This window comes from Moschus berezovskii, chromosome 13, assembly GCF_049115385.1.
Source record: "Moschus berezovskii isolate FMDL1 chromosome 13, NW_MosBer_1.0, whole genome shotgun sequence".
Lineage (NCBI taxonomy): Eukaryota > Metazoa > Chordata > Mammalia > Artiodactyla > Moschidae > Moschus > Moschus berezovskii.
In genome coordinates, this window is record NC_142472.1 from 75847111 (window position 1) to 75870308 (window position 23198).

Sequence of the window (23198 nt, forward strand, 5' to 3'; positions counted from 1 at the left end):
ACCTAGTCTAGCTGGTGGCTGTACTATCCTATTGGTGGGTACTAGCCGCTGGGTTGCTGGGTTAATATCCAGCAACATTGGTGCAACATCTTTGTTTTCACGTCTAAAAAGTGGGGCTTCCCTGTTGGCTCAGACTGTAAAGAATCTGCTACAGCACAGGAGACCCGGGTTCAGTCTCTGGGTCAGGAAGATCCTCTGGAGTAAGGAATGGCTACCCACTCCAGTATTCTTGCCTGGAGATTCCCATGGACCAAGCAGTCTGGTGGGCTGCAGTCCACAGGGTCGCAAAGAGTCAGACATTGACTGAGCGACTAATGCTTTCACTTTCACTTTTCTTCCTTTTTTTTTCTAAAAAGAAGAATGGTAGGAAATTCCCTGGTGGTCCAGTGGTTAGGACTCAGCACTTCCAGTGCCTGGGGCCAGGGTTCAATCTCTGATCAGGGAACTAAGATCCCATAAGCCACACAGCCAAAAGAACAAAGAAAAAAATCATAATTTCAATGCCCCAGGGCTGAGACCTTTGTCAGGAGGCTTTGAAGTGGTTCTCCGTGGCTTCAGAATGTTCTATTTCCCAGCAGAGAGGTTCAGGTTGGTCTTGTTTAAGCAAGCCATATAATGGTTGAACCACTAAGGAAAAATTTGGAATCCAATTTCTGCAAGGCCTTGAAAGCCCCTTCATTGCCTTTTTGTCTTCAAAGTAGGGAACAATATCAAAACACCTTTCACTCTATCTAGAGCAATTAAAGTCCCCTTGACGTTAGCTTCTGAAGTAAACACAAGGTGTCTTGCTGACTATTTATCAAAGAATTTTTGAACCCAACAACAAATCATCTACATACTGTATCAGAAATGATGTATGTGGAAAAACCCGATTGTCTAGTCTGCTTTTAATATTTGGGAAAGTGAAGTGGGGCTTTCAGAATAGCCCTGTGGCATCACGAGTCCATGTATATTGCTGTTCATCCCAAGTGAAGGCAGAAAGATATGGGTCATCGGGATGTGCAGGAATACTAAAGAATGCACTTCAGAGATCTACGCCAGGAAAGAAGTCACTATCTTCGGAATATAGGACAGTAAAGTATGGGGTTTTGGCACTGCAGAATGGCACAGAATAATAATAGTGTTGACAGAGCTCAAACCCTACTCTGATCTCCAACCTTTGCCCTTAAGTGTTTGAACGGTGAAGAAGGGCTGGTGCAAGGCACAATAAGCCCTTCCTTAATGTAGTTAGTCACTCAGTCATGTCTGATTCTTCATGACCCCTTGGGCTGTAGCCCACCAGGCTCCTCTGCCCATGGAATTCTCCAGGCAAGAATACTGGAGTAGGTTGCCATTTCCTTCTCCAGGGGATCTTCCCAAACCCAGGGATCGAAACCACGTCTCCCGTATTGCAGACAGTCCCTTTACTATTTATTCTGAGCCACCAGGGAAGCTCCTTGATGTTGCTGATGTCAGAGATCTTAATCCTTTTCTGGCCTCTGCCTCAGTGGGTATGGACCGGTATTGGGCAGAGGGTTATTCTGGTCTACGGTAATTTAAAAATTTTTGTATTATATTATATACTTATTTATTGTTCGTGCCAGGACTTAGTTGCAACACACAGGATCTTGGATCTTTGTTCGGAATGTGGGATCTTTAACTGTGGCATTCGAACTCTTAGTTACGGCGTGTGGGATCTAGCTCCCAACCAGGGATCAGGCAGACCCCCTGCATTGGGAATGCGGACCACTGGTCTTAGCCCCAAGGCTAAGTCCCCAAGGTCTATAGTAATTTTAATGGGTAACATGGGACGTATTTTTCCAATGTCAGTAAGATTCATTGCCTGTAATTCTTCAGGTACTGAGCCCAGCAGTTTTTCTTGTTCTGCGTCACCCTCATTACGGGTCACAAACATTATATGATGAAGAAAATCTTACTGATCCTTCAGTGCTAAAAATATTGCCCCCTTAGGAGTAAAAGAAATATGGGCTTCATAAGTTTCTGATAAACTCTACCTACCAGGTGAATAGTGGCAGTTTCTACTCCGAGAAAACAGTGCCTTCCCTTAAATTCTCCTAAGTAAAGTTCTAAAGGGGATGACTTCAAAGTCTTAATGTGTGTGTGCTGTGCACATTCGTATCTGACTCTCTGTGACCCCATCGACTGTAGCCTGAGTTTTCCATGGAATTTTCCAGGCAAGAATACTGGAGCAGGTTGCCAATTCCTACTCCAGGGGGTCTTTCCGACCCCAGGACTGAACCTGCGTCTCTTGCGTCACCTGCACTGGCAGGTGGATTCTTTACCACTGTGCCACCTGGGAAGCCCGAGAGCCTGAAGAGGTGCATTAGAAACCCCTACCGTGTGCACTGAGATATTTCTCTGAGGGAGCCTTTGGTTTTGGCAGCGTTTAAAACTGAAAAGGTGGCTGCACTGGGCTTTAATTGTTTCCCCTGGTATTTTCACTTCTCCTTACCCCAGGGTTTTGGAGAAAAGAAGAGGAAAGACTACCAGCGTTCCCCAGGAGGAGCCTTATTCATGTTTAGCTTGGAATTCTAGTTAGAAAGTCTGTTTTCCCCTGAAATCTTTCCAAATTTTTTTGCAACTCCTTCTCTTGTGACCAGATTTTCTATGGTAAAAGCAAGTTCTATATTCCTTTGTCAGCCATGGTTGAACAGGGGTTTGTTAACCAGTGACTGACCTTGATTTCTTAATTGGGATGATTGAAAGTTTATAATCCTTATATTAAGAGTTGGATTTCTCTCTCTCTTTTTTAAAAATAAATGTTTATTTATTTTGATTGCACTGGGTCTTCATTTTGTGTGGGCCTTCTCTAGTTGCGGCGAGCAGGGGCTGCTCTTGTGTGCAATATGTGGGCTTTTCATTGCAGTGGCTTCTCTTGCTGTGGACCACAGGCTGTGTGTGCATGGCTCAGTAGCTGCTCTGAAGCACACGGGATCTTCCCGGACTAGGCAGGCGGATTCTTAACCACTAGACCATCAGGGAAGTCCCTCTACTTTTTAATGGTTTTGGAAAGTTGGTTAGCCAGTGTGATAAGGGCGCTTATGTGTAATGCAGATGAACCTAAATCATGTCTTTTAAAAAAATATTTATTTTTATTTATTTGATTTATTGGGCTGCACTGGGTCTTAGTTTTCTTCACTGGGGCATGAGGAATCTTTGGTCATTCCATGTGGACTCTTAGTTGCTGCATGTGGGACTAGTTCCCTGACCAGGGGTGGAACCCAGGCCCCCTGCACTGGGAGAATGGTGTCTGAGACCCTGGACCACCAGGGAAGTCCCCAAATTGTGTCTCTTAATTAGAACAGCCAATTTCTCATCTATGCCTTCTGAAACAGCAGAATTAAGCAAAGGATCTTTCTCGTGATGAGAAAATGATTCAGACGTCATGCCAGAATATTGTTTGAAAGTTTTCTTGAATCCCTCCTAATAATCCAGAATTTATTCATCTGGTTTTTGTTTATACTGCTGAATCTTTGTCCTGTCTACAGTTTTGGGAAAGAGCTGTGGGGTAAATCTGAGTCATTTTATGACCTAATTTCTTGCATTCAATTCAAGCCTCTAGACTATGCAGATCAGAACCTGTTAAGGGGTGTGTCCGTTCTGCTTTCCCTATCTATTCCTGTTCCTTACTTTCTGAACTGAGAGCTGTATTAATTGTAGTCATTGATTATTAATCTGGGTAACTCAGATTCCTTAGCAAATCCCAATGGGTCTCAACTCAGGCCAGGACATTCCTTAATCAAAGCTCTAAGTTCTGCTCATGTCAAGGTTGTATACATAAGTACCAAGGATGGTTCCCGGGTTGTAAGAGGTATCTCCTCAAATGGGACTGTTAATTACTTCATCTGTACAAAAAATTTTTTATCAAAATATAGTTTATTCACCATAATTCCAACTTTATGTCCTCCTTCACTGGGTGAGAGGAGACAGCAGTTGGCAGAGGTGGCAGAAGAGAGAAAGGGACGGTGTCTGGGTCAGGCAATTCGGATAAAAGAGGGTATGAGACAGGGGCAGAGGGGGAGCCTGGGTTAACACTAGTGACTTGTTAAAACTCCAGTATCATTTCAATCCATTTTTTGCTTGTTTCCTGCAAAGAAATTACTTTATCGTTTCCTCTTTTAGAAGCCTCTGAATATTGATCAGAATAAGCATTCCATTCAGCCTAACTGATCTTATTGCCATCTTCCTCTAGCTTTGCATACACAAAAAATTAATTTTGAAATGTCAAAAGAACCTCAATTTGGTCATTTTAGGTTGAAATCTCCTTTAATATGGTTTTCCCAATTAAGTATTTGCAAGTATAAATTCTTTGTACATAGTACATGACCCTGGCTGGGGCTTTGTTAGAGGCTGGTGATCTGTTGCTCTTTTTCCTTTGTTCTGACAGCTTTGTTTCCCGTCCTGGGGCTGGTTTGTCAAGATGTCAGTAAGCGCCAGTGCTGATGCCTGTGTGATGGACCCATGTGCTGTTTGTGAGCTTAGCTCCTCTAGGTGGCGCCCTAGAGTCATTTCAGCTCTTTTGCAGGCCTGGGTTTCGCACTCCCACGATCTGAAACTGTTGTGGGCACTCAGAACACTGATGGCCAGCTAGCTCTTAGATATGGGCCTGGGACAAGAAGTTTTTAAATTAAATGAGGGGTTTGCCTATGGGACTGCCTCCACCACTCCTGTAGGTTTTTCAGTTGCTTGAGAAAGCCGTTGCTGGCCAGGTGGAGATGTTCCTTTTGTTATTTAGAGCTGAAAGCTCTCGTGTGATATTTTGTCATTTTTTCCAGCAAACTCTATTCAAATAGCCAATTCAAGGAAAATTGATAGGCTAGTTTTCTCCCTAATCACCCAGTCCAAACCCACTCAATTCACAGAGTCAGACACGACTGAGCAACTGAACTGAACTGAACTGAAAATCATCCCAATGTCTTTGTTTGTTTTGGGGGGTTTTTTTGGTCTTCGTTTTTTGGGTTTTTGTTTTGTCAGTGTCTCTCAGTGGGGGTGGGCGTCCCTGGTAGCTTAGCTGGTAAAGAATCCTCCTGCAATGCAGGAGACCCCTGTTCAATTCCTGGGTTGGGAAGATCCTCTGGAGAAGGGATAGGCTACCCGCTCCAGTATTCATGAACTTCCCTAGTGGCTCAGCCAGTTAAGAATCCACCTGCAATGCAGGAGACCTTGGTTCAATCCCTGGGATAGGAAGATCCCCTGGGAAAGGGAAAGGCTACCCACTCCAGTATTCTGGCCTGAAGAATCCCTCATAGTTTAGTCAGTAAAGAATCTGCCTGCAATGCAGGAGACCTGGGTTCGATTACTGGGTCAGGAAGATCCTCTGGAGAAAGAAATGGCAGCCCAGTCCAGTATTCTTGCTTGGAGAATCCCACGGACAGAGGAGCCTGGTGGGCTACAGGCCATGGGGCTGCAAACAGTAGGGACGTGACTGAGTGACTAAGCACTGGACAGCTCAGTGGGGGTAACCCCCTGTGTCTTTTCACTGAGCAAAATCTTCTGTGTTTTTCAAATGGGGTAACCCAGGCACCTCTTCTAGAAACTAAGTTCATGGAAAACTTATTCCTCACATAAAGAGTTTGTCCACCACAGAATAAAATTTAGGATCACCAGCTAATAATGGGAGCTCCAAAACCCAGAATCTCCCAAGTTCATCAGAACTCACCCAGAGACATGTGGGCACGTCTGCTGGTACCAAAGATCCAGATCCTTATAGAGTTCAGGCAAAGGACAGAAGTCCACTCTGAGTCCTTTCGTGATTGCTAAAACTATCTACTGAATAAAAACTCACAACCTAAAAGTTGTGAGTTAAATTTTATTTGGGCACTTTATTGAGGACTATAGCCCAGAAGGTAGCCTCTCAGATAGCTCTGAGAGACTGCTCCAAGAGGACCCAGGATATATATAGGATTTTTCCCTCCCCGGGGGAAAAAAAATAAAACATGTAGTCAAAATTTAAAAGATTACTGCTCATCAGGAAGAACAGACCTCTCAACTTAATGCTTTTAAAATTCTTCTATGTATGCGAAGATGCAAGAATCTAGGTTCACTGAAATTATTCCCTAAATATGCATCTTAAATAGGACCAGTATCCAAAGCACAAAATGCTTCCGATTTTTCTCCAGCCTAAACTCCCTTGGCACAGTGGCCTGGTGACTTGGTGTGTGGCTACAGTCCCTGATTGCTTGATCCTTGTAGAACAGGAATGGCAAGCAGTGTTCTTTGTTTACACCCCTCTCCCCAGCTCCATGGAATCCTGGACATCAACAGCTTCATAATGACAGTAGCAGTGAAAAACAGTAGTTTAGCAGCCACTGTAGGGGACAGAATGGATTTGGAGCTCTCCAAAGGCCCATCCCTAGAGAGTTGTCGCTAGTTGACTTGTCTGATAGCTCACAGAAAAGCTCTATTATGAGTACTTGTCTTTATTTGACCTGTTTCAGAGGACACTCTGTGAAAACAGTTTGACAAACACAGCATTTGTCAAAAAGGAAAATAAAAGATCAGTGGCACAACAAAATAAAAAATAGATAAATTGGATTTAATCAAAATCAAACTTGTGCTTCATATGATAGCATTGGTAAAATGAAAAGACAACCCATGCAAAAGGAGAACATATTGGCAAATTATATATCTGATATATATAATTTGGGGTTTGTGTCTCTAATATGTAAGAACTCATATAATTCAAAGATGAAAATAAAAATAACCCAATCAAGAGTGGAGAAAGGATTTGTACAGCTAATTCTCCAAAGAAGATACATTTTTGTTTTGTTTGTTTGCTTAGTTGCTAAGTTGTGTCTGACTCTTTTGTGACCCCATGGATTGTAGCTTGCCAAACTCCTCTGTCCGTGAGATTTCCCAGGCAAGAATACTGGAGTGGTTGCCATTTCCTTCTCCAGGGGATCTTCCTGACCCAGGGATTGAACCTGAGTCTCCTGCTTTGCAGGCAGATTCTTTACCACTGAGTCACCTGGGAAGCCCCTAAAGAAGATATACAAATGGTCAACAAGCACATGAAAAGATCCTCAACATCAATAGCCGTTAGGGAAAAACCAGTCAAAATCACAATGCTATACTGCTTCACACTTGCTTGGATTGCTATAATCAAAAGCAAAGCAAAATAAAACAGTGTGGACCACTCATGTCCAACAGGTCTGGTGCCTCAGGACCTTCCTGCCAGGACAGTTGCACAGCAGGGGAGGGCCAGTGAGGGTGGGCATCAACCCATCTGAAGGCTCATGCTCCAGCCAGTGTGGAAGGAATGGCCCCACTGAAGTGCCAGTGGATAGAAAGAAGCAAAGATTCCTCCCTCCCTCCCTCCCTGTTGATAAATCTTTGATTTTCTCCAAGAGGACCTTAAATAGCATCTCCATAAGAGAGGATCTAACCACATGTCTCCCCAGCAAAGTCACACCCTGGTCAGGAAATTCCAGGAGGCAACACCGCGGTTGCAGTTTCCAAGCGGTGACTGTGTAGACGTCAGAGTGCATCCCTGAATAATGGAAAAAGGGGAGTGAGGGCCTGGAAAGATGAGCACATTGGAGCACAAATGAGCTCAGTAACTTCACCACTTCACAAAAGGGGAAAGTGACCGTGGAGATAAGCGTTGAGCTCAGGCCATCAGAGTCCGGAACTACAGTATAGGGTATGTATATTCAATGGAATATTACCCAGCCATTACAAAGAATGAAATAATGCCATTTTCAGCAACATGGATGGACCTAGAGATTGCCCTACTGAGAGAAGTAAGCCAGATAGAGAAAGAGAAATATCGTATGACATCCTTTATATGTGGAATCTAAAAGGAAATGATACAAATGAACTTACTTACAAAACAGAAAGAGACTCACAGACTTAATGAATGAATTCATGGTTGCTGGATGAAAGGGATAGTTAGGGAGTTTTGGTTGGACATGTACACACTGCTATATTTAAAATGGATAACCAGCAAGGATCAACTGTATAGCACATGGAACTCTGCTCAATATTATATGGCAGCCTGGCTGGGAGGGGAGTTTGGGGGAGAATGGATACATGTGTATATATGGCTGAGGCCCTTCCCTGTTCACCTGAAACTATCACAACATTGTTTGTTAATCAGCTGTAGGCCAATACAAAAATGTTTTAAAAAGAACCATAATTATCATCACAGTGACAAATACTGATGGCAGAGCCAACACCCGGAAGACACAATAGTAACCTTTAATGGATGCTCGGCATTCAGCTGGAGTCCAGGCTGCGTTTTGGTAAGGAAACCTGGCAGGTGAATTTGCAGTCAGAGCTCAAAAGTGTGTAGGCCTGGGGCAAGTCCTAGGCAGCAGAAGTTTCTTATACCCATGAAGACTGAACTAAGTCTTTGAATGTACAAGTCCTCATATGAAAGTGAAGGAGAACTTGAAGGAAACATGTGCTGGAAACGTAGCAAATATGAACAAAAAAAGACTGGAAATTTGTTAAATATATAGGCACATACATGGGATTCCCTGGTGGCTCAGACAATAAAGAGCCTGCCTGCAGTGTGGGAGACCTGGGTTCGATCTCTGGGTCAAAAAGCTGCCCTGGAGAAGGAAATGGCAACCCACTCCAGTATTCTTGCCTGGAGAATCCCATCAATGGAGGAGCCTGGCAGGCTACAGTCCACGGGGTCACAGAGTCTAACACGACTGAGCAACTTCTTTATCTTTTATGTACATACATACATAAACAAAATACAACAGCAACAAATGAAAAATAACAGGTGTTGGCAAGAATATGGGAAAACTAAAGCCCCCATTTCCTTCTGGTGGGGATGTAAAACAGTACAGTTTCTTTGGAAAACAGTTTTGATTCTCAAAAATTTAAACATAGAGTTACCATATGACTCAACAATTCCACTTCTAGGTATATCCGAGAGAATTGAAAACATATGCCCCAAAAAACAAACTGTTACACAAAAGTTCATAGCAGCATTATTCATAACTGACGAAAAGTAGGAAAAAATGCCCATTCACTGATAAATGAATGAAAAATGTTAATATCAATGCAGTAGAATATTATTTGGCCTGAAATAGTAAAAGAGTTCTGATTCATGCTACAGCCTTGATGAACATCGAAAACATTATAAGTGAAAGAAGTAAGATAAAAAAAAAGAGCACATACTGTGTGATTACATTTGTGTGAAATATCCTGAATAAGTAAATGCATAGAGACAGAAAGATTAGTGGTTACCTAGGTCTTGAGACGGAGAAGGCAATGGCAACCCACTCCAGTACTCTTGCCTGGAAAATCCCATGGATGGAGGAGCCTGGTAGGCTGCAGTCCATGAGGTCGCGAAGAGTCGGACACGACTGAGCGACTTCACTTTCCCTTTTCACTTTCATGCATTGGAGAAGGAAATGGCAACCCACTCCAGTGTTCTTGCCTGGAGAATCCCAGGGACGGGGGAGCCTGGTGGGCTGCCATCTATGGGGTCGCACAGAGTTGGACACGACTGAAGCGACTTAGCAGCAGCAGCAGGAGGTCTTGAGAGCTGGGCATATGGTAAGTGAGGAGGAAAGAAATACTGATGGCAATATGCAGGGAATTTCTTTGCAGGAGGGTGATGAAAATATTTTGGAATTAGCCTTTATTGTACAACAATCATATATATATCTAATTTTTATATCATGACTGTAGGGTAAAAAAGTGAATTGTAAACTTTAAAAAGACAGTCTTTATGTATGTGAGGGCTTCCCTGGTGGCTCAGACAATAAAGAATCTGCCTGCAATGCGGGAGACTGGGGTTCGATCCCTGGGTCGGGAAGATCCCCTGGAGAAGGGAATGGCTTACCACTTCAGTATTCTTGCCTGGAAAATCCCATGGACAGAGGAGCCTGGGGAGTTAAAGTCCATGGAGTTGCAAAGAGTTGAACATGACAGAGCAACTAACATTTTCAAAGCTCATATACCTTATAAATTAAGGTTTATGACACATGCATGATCTGTGTTAGAGCAGCCACTCTCTGCTTTGTATAGTATCAGGCCCAGGGTTATATTAGGGCTTCCCAGGTGGCTCAGTGGGTAAAGAATCCATCTGACACAGGTTTGATCCCTGAGTTGGGAAGATCCCCTGGAGGAGGACTTGGCAACCCATTCCAGCATTCTTGCCTGAAGAATCCCATGGACAGAGGAGCCTGGCGGGCCATGCAGTCCATGGGATCGCAAAGAATCAGACACAACTGACATGATCGAGCACAGCATACATATGGCCTTTTCACATGTTGGAATTATTTAGTGGATTGACTTTTACTCTTTATTATCTGTCTCCTCCACTAGAATGTGCACTCCATTATAAGGGAGACTATGTCTGTCTTTTTCAGCATTTCCTAACATATTGCCAGACATGGAATCAGTGCTCTTGAAAGAAGAAATAAGTGAATGTGTTTGGGGCTTATTTGCATTTATATGTCAAACACCTGCCTTTCTAGATCTCATCATTTAGTGAGTTACCTATCTTTGAGGGAGAGCTATTACGGCACCATTTTTTTTCTGGTTGTCATAGCAACCCACTGGCCTCCAGAGTTACAAGTTAATTCTGACACATTTATTGTCCCAGAAGTCCAGCAGTATTTTCAATTATGAGATAATGATGCTATTATAAATCACATTTCTCATACTAAAAGGGGGGCATTGTGGGGTTTTCACTTTATCTTTTCTGAAAATGGAAGAGAATTAGAAAGGAAACAAACCTGTTCATACTGATAAATGCTAGGAAGAACAGAACAAAACAGTATGACACACATCTTTACTGCTAATCCTTTCCTATTTCCTCCAAGTTCTCCACCTTTCCATAAGCATCATGAATTTTGTTTAGTTTTCTGCTATTACCAAAATTTTGAAAGGTAAATACTACAAAATAAACTCTAAAGAGTTCTGCTACAGCTTAAATATTTTCTTGTTTTTCTCCTTGTTGGTGTTGCTTTAACCTGTCATGTGAAGGGGCTTCTCTGGTGGCTCAGTGGTAAAGAATCTGCCTGCCAAATGCAGGAGACAGTTTCAATCCTTGATCCGGGAGGATACCACATACCTCAGAGCAGCTAAGCCTGTGCGTGCCCCACAACTATTGAACATATGCTCTAGAGACTGGCGGAGAAGGCAATGGCACCCCACTCCAGTATTCTTGCCTGGAAAATCCCATGGACGGAGGAGCCTGATGGGTTTCAGTCCATGGGGTCGCGAAGAGTTGGACATGACTGAGCGACTTCACTTTCACTTTCATGCATTGGAGAAGGAAACGGCAACCCACTCCAGTGTTCTTGCCTGGAGAATCCCAGGGACAGAAGGGCTTGGTGGGCTACAGTCCATGGGGGTGCAGGGAGTCAGACAAACTGAGTGACTGACTACGCATATTTCCAAATTTTTGTGTGTTTTGGAGGTGGGAGACCTACATGTTTTTCTGGCCGCCATACACCAAGTCTTTCCCCATCACTAGCGTATCATTCGGAGAAGTCAATGGCAACCCATTCCAGTACTCTTGCCTGCAAAATCCCATGGACAGAGGAGCTTGGTAGGCTGCAGTCCATGGGGTCGCTGATGATTGAGCAACTTCACTTTCCCTTTTCACTTTCATGCATTGGAGAAGGCAATGGCAACCCACTCCAGTGTTCTTGCCTGGAGAATCCCAGGGACGGGGGAGCCTGGTGGGCTGCTGTCTATGGGGTCGCACAGAGTCGGACACGACTGACGCGACTTAGCAGCAGCAGCATCATTAACCATGTATCAGTGATGTGGTCATCTTTGTATTAATTTTTGTGAAATGTCACTATGCAGGGGGACAAGGAAGGGCATCTTTTATGATTGTGTATATGATGAATTTCATAAATTTGGAGATGGATTGACTATATGATGTTGGATATAAGTTTAGGGAAATATCAAACATTATCCATCCTGTTTCCCAATGATTGGAACATATAAATATTGAAAGATTAATTACTATGTTCAGCTGAATTTAAAGTGGAAATCCTAAAACAAAATCTTGGCACAAAAGTATCGAGCAGGGTAGCGTAATTCGGGGCGCCGGGGGCGGGCGGGCCGCGCGGCGCCGCTGCAGCGACGTTGTGAATCGCCGGCTGCGCGGCCGTGAGTGTGCGCTTTTCCCGGGCCCGGCCGCGTCGTCCCGCAGGCATGAGCCACGACCGCGCCACCACCTTTTCTCGCCCGACGGCCACCTTTTCCAAGTGGAGTACGCGCAGGAGGCCGTGAAAAAGGGCTCGACCGCGGTCGGTGTTCGAGGAAAAGACGTTGTTGTTCTTGGTGTGGAGAAGAAGTCAGTGGCCAAACTGCAGGATGAAAGGACAGTGCGGAAGATCTGTGCTCTGGATGATAATGTCTGCATGGCATTCGCCGGCCTCACTGCTGATGCAAGAATACTCATCAACAGGGCCCGGGTGGAGTGCCAGAGCCACCGACTGACTGGAGGGCCCGGTCGCCGTGGAATACATCACCCGTTATATTGCCAGTCTGAAGGGGCGCTACACGCAGAGCAATGGGCGCCGGCCGTTCGGCATCTCTGCTCTCATTGTGGGTTTTGACTTGGACGGCACCCCTCGACTCTATCAGACTGACCCCTCGGGCACATACCATGCCTGGAAGGCCAATGCTATAGGCCGGGGTGCCAAATCAGTGCGTGAATTCCTGGAGAAGAATTATACTGACGAAGCCATTGAAACAGATGATCTGACTATTAAGCTGGTTATCAAGGCCCTTCTGGAAGTGGTTCAGTCAGGTGGCAAAAACATAGAGCTTGCTGTCATGAGGCGAGATCAACACCTCAAGATTTTAAATCCTGAAGAGATTGAGAAATACGTTGCTGAGATTGAAAAAGAGAAGAAAATGAAAAGAAGAAACAAAAGAAAGCATCATGATGAAATGAAATTTTGCTTGTAACGATTTTTAAATTCAAATCATGGCTGATTTCCAAAAGGATACATAAGCGTTTCCACTCCATTTATCCATAATGTCCAATTATCCTACAATAAATTTGCCTATTTTAAAAAAAAGTATCAAAGTTATTCTTTGTGTATAAATAATATATGATAGCCTATGATAAAATGTTTAATATAAAGTAGATCAAAATATTAATGCCTCATAATATTATGGAGAAGATGTTCAACATAAAATAACAGGTATTAGACCAACAAGCAAGAAAATCACAACTTGAATAAGAAAAGACAATCAACTGATTCAGCATGTCAGATGTTAGAATTATCTCAGAAAGATTTAAAGCATCCATCTTAAAGATGCTCTAGGATTGCTATAAATTCTCTTGAAATAACTGAATACTGGAAAATCTCAGTAAAGTTATTTCTTAAAAGTTCAAATTTTAAAATTAGAAAATATCATAACTACTCTACTTGATGGACCAAACAGTACAGTGGAGATGACAGAGGAGAGAATCAGTGTGTCCTTCAGTACATATCAATAGAATTTACCCCGCCTAAAAAACAGGAAAATAGGAAACAAATGAACAGGACTTCTAAGCCCTGTGGGACACTAGCAAAATGTTCAAAATTTGTATCAAGTACCACGAGGGGAGGAAGAGAATGGAACTGAAAGAATATTGGAAGAAATAATTGCTGAAAACTTCCCAAATTTGTTAAAAGACACAAACCTATGGAGTCAAGAATCTGAGCAAGCCCCAAATGGTAAAAACCTAAAGAAATTTCTTCCAAGATACATCATGATTAAGCTTCTTGAAACCAAAGGGAAGGAAAAAAAAACCTTGAAAGTAGTCGGAGGAAAATGACAAATTACCTACCAGTCAGTTCAGTTCAGTTCAGTCGCTCAGTCGTGTCCGACTCTCTGCGACCCCATGAATCACAGCACGACAGGCCTCCCTGTCCATCACCAACTCCCGGAGTTCACTCAAACTCATGTCCATCGAATCGGTGATGCCATCCAGCCATCTCATTCTCTGCCGTCCCCGTCTCCTCCCGCCCCCAATCCCTTCCAGCATCAGAGTCTTTTCCAGTGAGTCAACTCATTGCATGAGGTGGCCAAAGTATTGGAGTTTCAGCTTTAGCATCAGTCCTTCCAATGAACACCCAGGATTGATCTCCTTTAGAATGGACTGATTGGATCTCCTGTAGGACAACATCAGTTTGAATAATGAAGAATTTCTCTTCTAAAACCAGGGAAAGCAGAAGGAAGTGGTATAAAATGTGTGTGTGTGTGGTTTTTGGTTTGGAGTTTTTTTGAGGGAAAGAAAATGAAAGTAGTATTTGTTCAGTTGTGTCTGACTCTTTGTGACCCCATGGACTGTAGCCCGCTAGGCTCCTCTATCATGGAATTCTCTAGGCAAGAATACTGGAGTGGGTTGCCATTCTCTTCTCCAGGGGATCTTCCCGACCCAGGGATCAAACCTGGATCTCCTACATTGCAGGAAGATTCTTTTGAAGATTCTTTTGAGCCACCAGGGAAACCCTTTTTTTGGCGGGGGTGGGGGCGGCGGGAGGGGTGTGGTGGTGATGTAAATAACAGAATGGGCTTCCCAGGTGGCACTAGTGGTAACAAACCTGCCTGCCAATGCAGGAGACACAAGAGACGTGGATTTGGTCCCTGGGTCGGGAAGATCCCCTGGAGAAGGGCATGGCAACCCACTCCAGTGTTCTTGCCTGGAGAATCCCATGGACAGAGGAGCCTGGTGGGCTAAAGTCCGTGGGGTTGCAAAGAGTTAGACTTCTGTGTCCTCATGTGATCTTTTCTCTTTTTCTGTCTCTTCCTCTTCTTCTTTTTTTAATTTGAAGGATAACTGACCCACAACACTATTAGTTCCAGATGTACTACATGGTGACCCAATACTTGTATGAATTACAAAATGGTCACCATGATAATACTAGTTACTATCGGTCATCAGAGTTATTGCAACATTACTGACCACACTCCCATGCTTCGTCCCCAGTACTCATTTATAACTTCTCTGTCTTCCTCTTGACCTTATATGTGTCCTTAAATAGGAGGAGTCTCTTAGAGGCAACATATAGTTGATTCTTGTTTTTTAAAATCCTTTTCATTGGTGACTTCTATCCATTTATATTAAGAGTAAGTGTTGATATTAGGGATTTACTGATGCCATCCTGTTCACTGCTTTCTGGCCTTTTGTAATTCCATTGTTTCCTTTTCCCTCTGCTTCTCGCTTGCCTTTGTAAATTGGTGACTTCCCACAGAGGCATGCTCTGTTTCCTCTTTATCATTTGTGAGCCCACTCTAGGTTTTTGGTTTTTTGTTTTCTTTATTTACTTTATTTAATCAATTAGTTTTTGGCTGAGCTGACTCTTTGTTGCTGCACTCGGCCTTTCTCTAGCTGCGGCGAATGACGGCTACTCCAGTTGTGCTCAGGCTTCTCATCGGGGTAGCCTCTCTTGTTGCAGGGCATAGGCTCCAGGCTGCAGGAGCTCAGCAGCTGTGGCTCATGGGCTCAGTAGTTTTGGCTTGCAGGCTGAATTCCCCCTCGGGTGTCTGGAATCCTCCTGGACTAGAGATCAAACCTGTGTCCCCTGCACTGGCAGGTGGATTCCCAACTGCTGCACGACCAGGGAAATCCCCCTCGAGGTTTTTGCTTTGTGGTTACTATAAGGCTTCCATTTATATTTTTGAGGTTTTATCTCTTTTTTCAATTCTATATCCATTAATCAAATTAGTACCTATGGTTGTTTTATTACCTTGTTCCTTTAACCTTTTTTTAAACATTATTTATTTACTTTTGGCAGCAGCGGGGCTTTGTCACTGCGCTCGGGCTTTCTCGAGTTGTGGCGAGCGGGCTCTCAGTTGCAGTATGTGGGTTTCTTATCCTGGTGGTATCTCGCTGCGGCTCAGGGACTCCAGAGCATGTGGGCTCAGTGGTCATGGCACATGGGTTTAGTTGCTCCATGGTATGTGGGATCTTCCTGGACCACAGATCGAACCCTTGTCCCCTGCATCGTCAGGCAGATTCTCAACCACTGAACTGAGAAACTAGTACGGGTTAAGTCCTCTTTAACCTTTATACTACAGTTAAGGGGTTAATACACCATCTTCTAATTCATTGGAAAGACTGATGCGGAAGCTGAAGCTCCAATACTTTGGCCACCTGATCAAAGATCTGACTCATTGGAAAAGACCCTGATGCTGGGAAAGATTGAAGGCAGGAGGAAAAGGGGACGACCGAGGATGAGATGATTGGATGGCATCACCAACTCAATGGACATTAGTTTGAGTGAACTCTGGGAGCTGGTGATGGACAGGGAGGCCTGGTGTGCTATGATTTATGGGGTCTCAAAGAGTCAGACACGACTGAGTGACTGAACTGAACTGAAATCTGTATATACACCATTACCAGTGTGTTAGATACTTTCATATGTTTTCATTTCACTAATTAGCATCTTCTTTTGGCTTTAAGAACTCTATGCAGCATTTACTTCAAGATAGGTCTAGTGGTGGTAAACTCCCTCAGCTGTTGTATCTCAGAAAGTCTTTACTTCTCCTTTGTAACTTTGCTGGATAGAGTATTCTGGCCTGGCATTTTTTTTCATCAATACTTTGAATATGTCATTCCATTCTTTTGGCCTGTACAGTTTTTCCTGAAAAATCTTCTCACTGACTAATGGGGCTCAATCAGTTCAGTTCAGTTCAGTTGCTCAGTCGGGTCCGACTCTTTGCAACCCCATGGACTGCAGCACGCCAGGCCTCCCTGTCCATCACCAACTCCCGGAGCTTACTCAAACTCATGTCCATTGAGTTGGTGATGCCATCCAACCATCTCATCCTCTGTCGTCCCCTTTGCCTCTTGCCCTCTATCTTTCCCAGCATCAGAGTCTTTTCAAATGAGTCAGTTCTTCGCATCAGGTGGCCAAAGTATTGGAGTTTCCGCTTCAACATAAGTACTTCCAATTAATATTCAGGACTGATTTCCTTTAGGATTGACTGGTTAGATCTCCTTGCTGTCCAATGGACTCTCAAGAATCTTCTCTAACACTGCAGTTCAAAAGCATCAATTCTTTGGCGATCAGCTTTCTTTACAGTCCAACTCTCACATCCATACATGACCACGGGGAAAACCATAGCTTTGACTAGACGGACCTTTGTTGGCAAAGTAATGTCTCTGCTTTTTAATGTCTAGGTTGGTCATAACTTGTCTTCCAAGGAGCAAGTGTCTTTTAATTTCATGGCTGCAGTCACCATCTGCAGTGATTTTGGAGCCCCAAAAATAAAGTCTGTCACTGTTACCATTGTTTCCCCATCTATTTGCCATGAAGTGATGGGACCTCTGCCATGATCTTAGTTTTCTGAATGTTGAGTTTTAAGCCAGCTTTTTCACTCTCCTCTTTCACTTTCATCAAGAGGTTCTTTAGTTCTTCATTTCCTACCATAAAGGTGGTGTCATCTGCATATCTGAGGTTGTTGATATTCCTCCCGGCAATCTTGATTCCAACTTGTGCTTCCTCCAGCCCAGCATTTCTCATGATGTAGTTTCTCTGCAGATAAGTTAAATAAGCAGGGTGACAAATTACAGGGTGACAGTATACAATGGGGTTCATTTGTAGATTATGATCTTTTTATTCTGGTTTCTTTTTAGGATTCTGTCACTGTCTTTGATTTTTGGCAGTTTCATTATAATGTGTCTTGGAGAAGGTTGTTTTGCATTGAGAAAATAGGGTGATCTCATGAACTTGGATGTCTGATTCTCTACCCAGGATTGGGACATACTTGGCTATTATTTTTTTATTAATTTATTTTTAATTGGAGGATAATTTTTTTTTACAGTGCTGTGTTCGTTTCTGCCATACAACAATGTGAATCAGCCATAATTATATACACATTCCCTCTCTCTTGAGCCTTCCTCCTGCCTGCCCCCACCCCACCCCTCCCATCATCACAGAGCACAGGCTGGTCTCCCTGTGTTATAATAGCTGCTCCTCACTAGCTATCTATTTTATACATGATAGTGTGTATATGTCAACGCTACTTTCTCAATCCTTTAAACACATTTTCTGACCACTTTCCCCACTCTTCTGCTTCCAGAGCCTAATTATTCTAATATTTGTATTGTATATTTGGTAGTGATTTAGTCGCTAAGTCGTGTCCAACTCTTGCGACCCCATGGACTGTAGCCCACCAGCCTCCTCTGTCCATGGGATTCTCCAGGCAAGAATACTGGAGTGGGTTGCCATTTCCTTCTCCAGGGGATCTTCCTGACCCAGGGATCGAACCCGGGTCTCCCGCATTGCAGGCAGATTCTTTACCAACTGAACTACAAGGGAAGCCCATGGATTTTTGCTTAATTCCCTTTCATTATTTATATTTCTGTTAAATATCTCATTTTGTTCATGTTTTAACTCATTTCATTGATCTGACTACTTGTGTTTTCTTTTAGTTACTTGTGTCTCCTCAAAGCAGCTGTTTTTAATTCTTTATGTGCCTTTGATTCTGGTTATCGGAGGATTGTTATCTTTTGTTTTTTCATGACATGTTTCCTTGTCTCTTTGTGTTCCTTGTAGTTTTGCTTTGCATTTTGCATTTTGCTGCTTTCGAACTGGACATTGCAGAGAGCGCTTCACCTCTTTGCTGGTTGCCCTGGGGTGGGATACATCGTTTGCCGGTCCTGTCACATCAGAGGCTTTTCTCTGACCTTGTGCGGGCACCCCTGCTTTGCATCTCTTGCTCTCTCATGGCAGCATTCTTAGGCACTTTTTGTCTTCTCCTGTTGTTTTTGTTTGTTTGCTTTTGACCACGCCAGGCAACTTGAGGGATCTTCGTTCTCCACCAGGGATTGAACCCCAGCGCATGGCAGTGAAAACACTGAGTCCTAACCACTGACCCACCATTCTCTGGGTTTTTATAACTCACCAGGCTGGCTGCTGAAAACTGCTCCTCTGTTTTCCAGCAGGTGGAGTTACAGCTCAAGTTTGTGAGTTCCTCCTTTGCCCATAGACCTTTTTTACTTTTTGGACAGCACTGCCAGACAGAGCTCACACTCATTGCTGCGTTCAGGAGCACGCACAAGGAGCCAGCCACAGATCTGCGGGAGATGGTCATGGCCTATATGGGAAAAGAATCTAAAAAAGAGTGCGTATATGTGTAACTGGTTCTCTTTGCTGTACAGAGAAGGTAACAACATTGTAAATCAACTATACTCCAGTAAAAATTAAAAAAAAAAAAGTAGAGCTAGTTGTTGTTCAAATGCTCAGTTGTATCCAACTCTTTGCAACCCCATGGACTGCATCACGCCGGGCTTCCCTGTCCTTCACTCTCTCCCAGAGCTTGCTCAAACTCATATCCATTGAGTCAATGATGCCATCCAACCATCTCATCCTCTGTAACCCACTTTTCCTCCTGCACTCAATCTTTCCCAGCATCAGGGTCTTTTCCAATAAGTCAGTTATTCGCATCAGGTGGCCAAAGTATTGGAGCTTCAGCATGAATCCTTCCAATAAATATTCAGGGTTGAAGTCCCCTAGGATTGAGTGAGATTCCCTTAGGATCTCCTTGCAGTCCGAGGGACTCTCAAGAGTGTTCTCCACACCGCAGTTCAAAAGCACCAATTCTTTGCAGTCAGTCTTCCTTATGGTCCAACTCTCACCTCCGTACATCACCACCGGAAAACCATAGCTTTGGCTGGATGGACCTTTGTCAGGAAGGTACCAATACTTAATGGTTTATAGCTTATACTGTATAGAATTCATTCAACTGCTAAAGAACCTTATAATCTGTATCCTGGAACTGCCACTGTTCTTGAGTGAGCCTGGTGCAGTAGTCATAGGGTGAAGTACTCCTTGAGGGTCTTGGATGAAATTCCTACCGAAATCCTGGGTGCAGTCAGCAGAAACTGTGTTCCTTTAATGCCCTTTGATATTCTTTATCTTTCCCAATCTCCTTCCCCCCAGTTATGCATGTCCCACTTCAGTACTCTGGGTGCTGGAAAGAAATGGGTTTCTGCAGCATCCTCCTAGACAGCTGGAGCAGCTACACACGCAAACACGGCTTTTCTCTCACCGCTGTGCAAGATGGTGCCGATGGCTGGTTCGGCAGTGTTATGGGGGCGGGGGGGCGGGGGGGGGAGTGGCGGCAGTGGCTAAGTTCCTCTTACCTCTTTCCTATGTGTCCAGACTCGTGTGTGTGAGAGAGTGTGTGTGTTGTGTGTGTATTTTGCTGTAACAGTGTGCGGGACTCTCACCTTGAGAAGGTTTACTTCTACAAAGTCTCTGTTATCTCTAGGTTTGTGACCAAGTCAGCACTCTCCAGATTTTACCAGCTGCAGCCCAGAGGGGTTGTGTGCATGCGTGCTAAGCCCTTTCTTTGCGACCCTCTGGACCATGCCCTGCCAGGCTCCTCTGTCTATGGGATTCTCCAGACAAGAATACTGAAGTGGGCTGCCATGCCCTCCTCCAGGGGATCTTTCACACCCAGGGATGGAACCCGCGTCTTTCGGATCTCCTGCATTGGCGAGCGAGTTCTTTACCACTAGCGCCACCTGGAGGCAGGATCACCTGCTCTTGCTGTGTCTGCAGTCCCTGCCCAGGGCTGTCTGCCTATCACTGGATGCACAGGTGAGCAAGACATTCCTACCGTGTCCCTAGGCAGATGGGGCTGGATCCTTCAGCTGGCACAGAGGAGCTTTTGTCAATGGGTGGAGGACCGACCAGTGATGTTTTGCTGCTGCTGCTAAGTCACTTCAGTCGTGTCCAACTCTGTGTGACCCCATAGATGGCCTCCTACTAGGCTCCCCCATCCCTGGGATTCTCCAAGCAAGAACACTGGAGTGGGTTGCCATTTCCTTCTCCAAGTGATGTTTTATACTACTCTAATGCTGATGTCACTCCCCATATAAACTTTAGAATCAGTTTGTTGTTATCCAGAAAATATCTTGCTGAGATGTTGGTTGGAATTGCTTGAATCTATAGATCAAATCGAGAAGAAGAGTTGCTGTTTTTACTTTAAAGGAGTATTAACAAATTATGAAGAATTTGAGTCACTCAAGAACAATGAGCAATTCCAGGATACGGACTCTATGGTTCTTTAGCCCTTGAATGAATTCTATACAGTATAAACTATAAGCGTTAGTCAGTCTTGTCCGACTCTGCGACCCCATGGACTGCAGCCCACCAGACTGCTCTGTCCATGGGATTCTCCAGGCAAGAATACTGGAATGAGTTGCCATACCCTTCTCCAGGGGATCTTCCTGACCCAGGGATTGAACCTGGGTCTCCTGCACTGCAGGCAGATTCTTTACTGTCTGAGCCACCAGGGATGTTTAAAGTATTGGCCTTGGAGAGTAGCATGGAAATGTACGCACTACCATAGGTAAAATACATAGCCAGTGGGAATTTGCTGTTTGCCTCAGGGACTTCAAACCAGGCTCTGTGACAGCCTGGAGGGGTGGGAGGGAGGTTCAGGAGGGAGGGGATGTATGTATACCTGTGGCTGATTCGTGTTTATGCACAGCAGAAACCAACACAGTATTGTAAAGCAATTATCCTTCAATTAAAAATAAATAAATTAAAAAATAAAGTGTTGGCCCAAACTCTACTTTCTAAAAAGAATTTTACTGGAGTATAGTTGATTTACAATGTTGTGTTACTTTCTGCTGTACAGCAAAGTGAATCAGTTATCCATATACATATATCCACTCACTTTAGATTCTTTTCCCATTTAGGCCATTACAGAATATTGAGTAGAGTTCCCTGTCCTTGTTAGTTATCTATTTTATATATAAAATAAATTATATTTTATATATAATAGTGTGTATATATTGGTCTCAATCTCCCCACACACACACCTTTTGCCCCCTGAAAACCAGAAGTTTGTTTACTACATCTGTAATTCTGTGTCTGTTTTTTAATGAGTTCATTTGCACCATCTTTTAAGATTTCATCTGTAAGTGATATCATACAATATGTGTCCTTCTCTGTCTGACCTACTTCACTCAGTATGACAATCCATCCATGTCACTACAAACAGCCCAGCTCTACTTCTCTGGTTCACTTTTTATTCTTGTTTTTCTTTAGCTTAACTGAATAAGCATCAACAGGTGGTCTAATAAGAGTACTCTATTGTGTCATTTTATGGAAATGTCAGTGATCAATAAAATATAGTCCTTCCCTTCAGGAGCTTCCAATTGAGTTCCTATGAAAGTAATCAACTATACGACAATGTGGCATGATATATGTAGGAATTGTTCTGAGGAATGTTTTTGAGTGAGTAGGGCAAAGTTTATTATTCGAAGCATTTCTCAGAGAGGAAATACGTGCCAGACAAGCCTAGCCGAAACTATTTTCAACCCTGTGGAATTAAGTGCACAAGAGATATTTTCACCAGCTTCTGGACGGAGGTTCGTGACATTGTACAGGAGACAGGGACCAAGACCATCCCCATGGAAAAGAAATACAAAAAAGCAAAATGGCTCTCTGAGGAGGCCTTATAAATAGCTGTGAAAAGAAGAGAAGTGAAAAGCAAAGAAAAGGAAAAATATAAGCATCTGAATGCAGAGTTCCAAAGAATAGCTAGGAGAGATAAGAAAGCCTTCCTCAGAGATCAATGCAAAGAAATAGAGGAAAACAACAGAATAGGAAAAGCAAGAGATCTTTTCAAGAAAATTAGAGATATCAAGGGAACATTTCATGCAAAGATGGGCTCGATAAAGGACAGAAATGGTATGGACCTAACAGAAGCAGAAGATATTAAGAAGAGGTGGCAAGAATACACAGAAGAACTGTACAAAAAAGATTTTCATGACGAAGATAATCATGATGGTGTGATCACTCACCTGGAACCAGACATCTTGGAATGTGAAGTCAAGTGGGCCTTAGAGAACATCACTATGAACAAAGCTAGTGGAGGTGATGGAATTCCAATTGAGCTATTTCAAATCCTGAAAGATGATGCTGTGAAAGTACTGCACTTAATTTGCCAGCAAATTTGGAAAACTCAGCAGTGGCCACAGGACTGGAAAAGGTCAGTCTTCATTCCAATCCCAAAGAAAGGCAATGCCAAAGAATGCTCAAACTACCACACAGTTGCACTCATCTCACATGCTAGTAAAGTCATGTTCAAAATTCTCCAAGCCAGGCTTCAGCAATATGTGAACCGTGAACTCCCAGATGTTCAAGCAGGTTTTAGAAAAGGCAGAGGCACCGGAGATCAAATTGCCAACATCTGCTGGATCATGGAGAAAGCAAGAGAGTTCCAGAAAAACATCTATTTCTGCTTCA

The 23198-nt window shown here is 43.6% G+C and overlaps 1 protein-coding gene and 1 pseudogene across 1 annotated transcript in view; both read left to right on the top strand.

Annotated features, from left to right (window-relative positions):
* The window catches only part of LOC129556220 (kelch repeat and BTB domain-containing protein 6), an 81335-nt gene that overhangs the window by 15822 nt on the left and 42315 nt on the right, over window positions 1-23198 (top strand). The window contains exons 4-5 of the mRNA XM_088842788.1: window positions 18875-19056; window positions 20206-20537. The gene's annotated coding sequence lies outside the window, so the exon portion shown is untranslated. The remainder of the gene's footprint in view (window positions 1-18874; window positions 19057-20205; window positions 20538-23198) is intronic.
* Window positions 12124-13012, top strand: LOC148775872 (proteasome subunit alpha type-7 pseudogene; annotated as a pseudogene).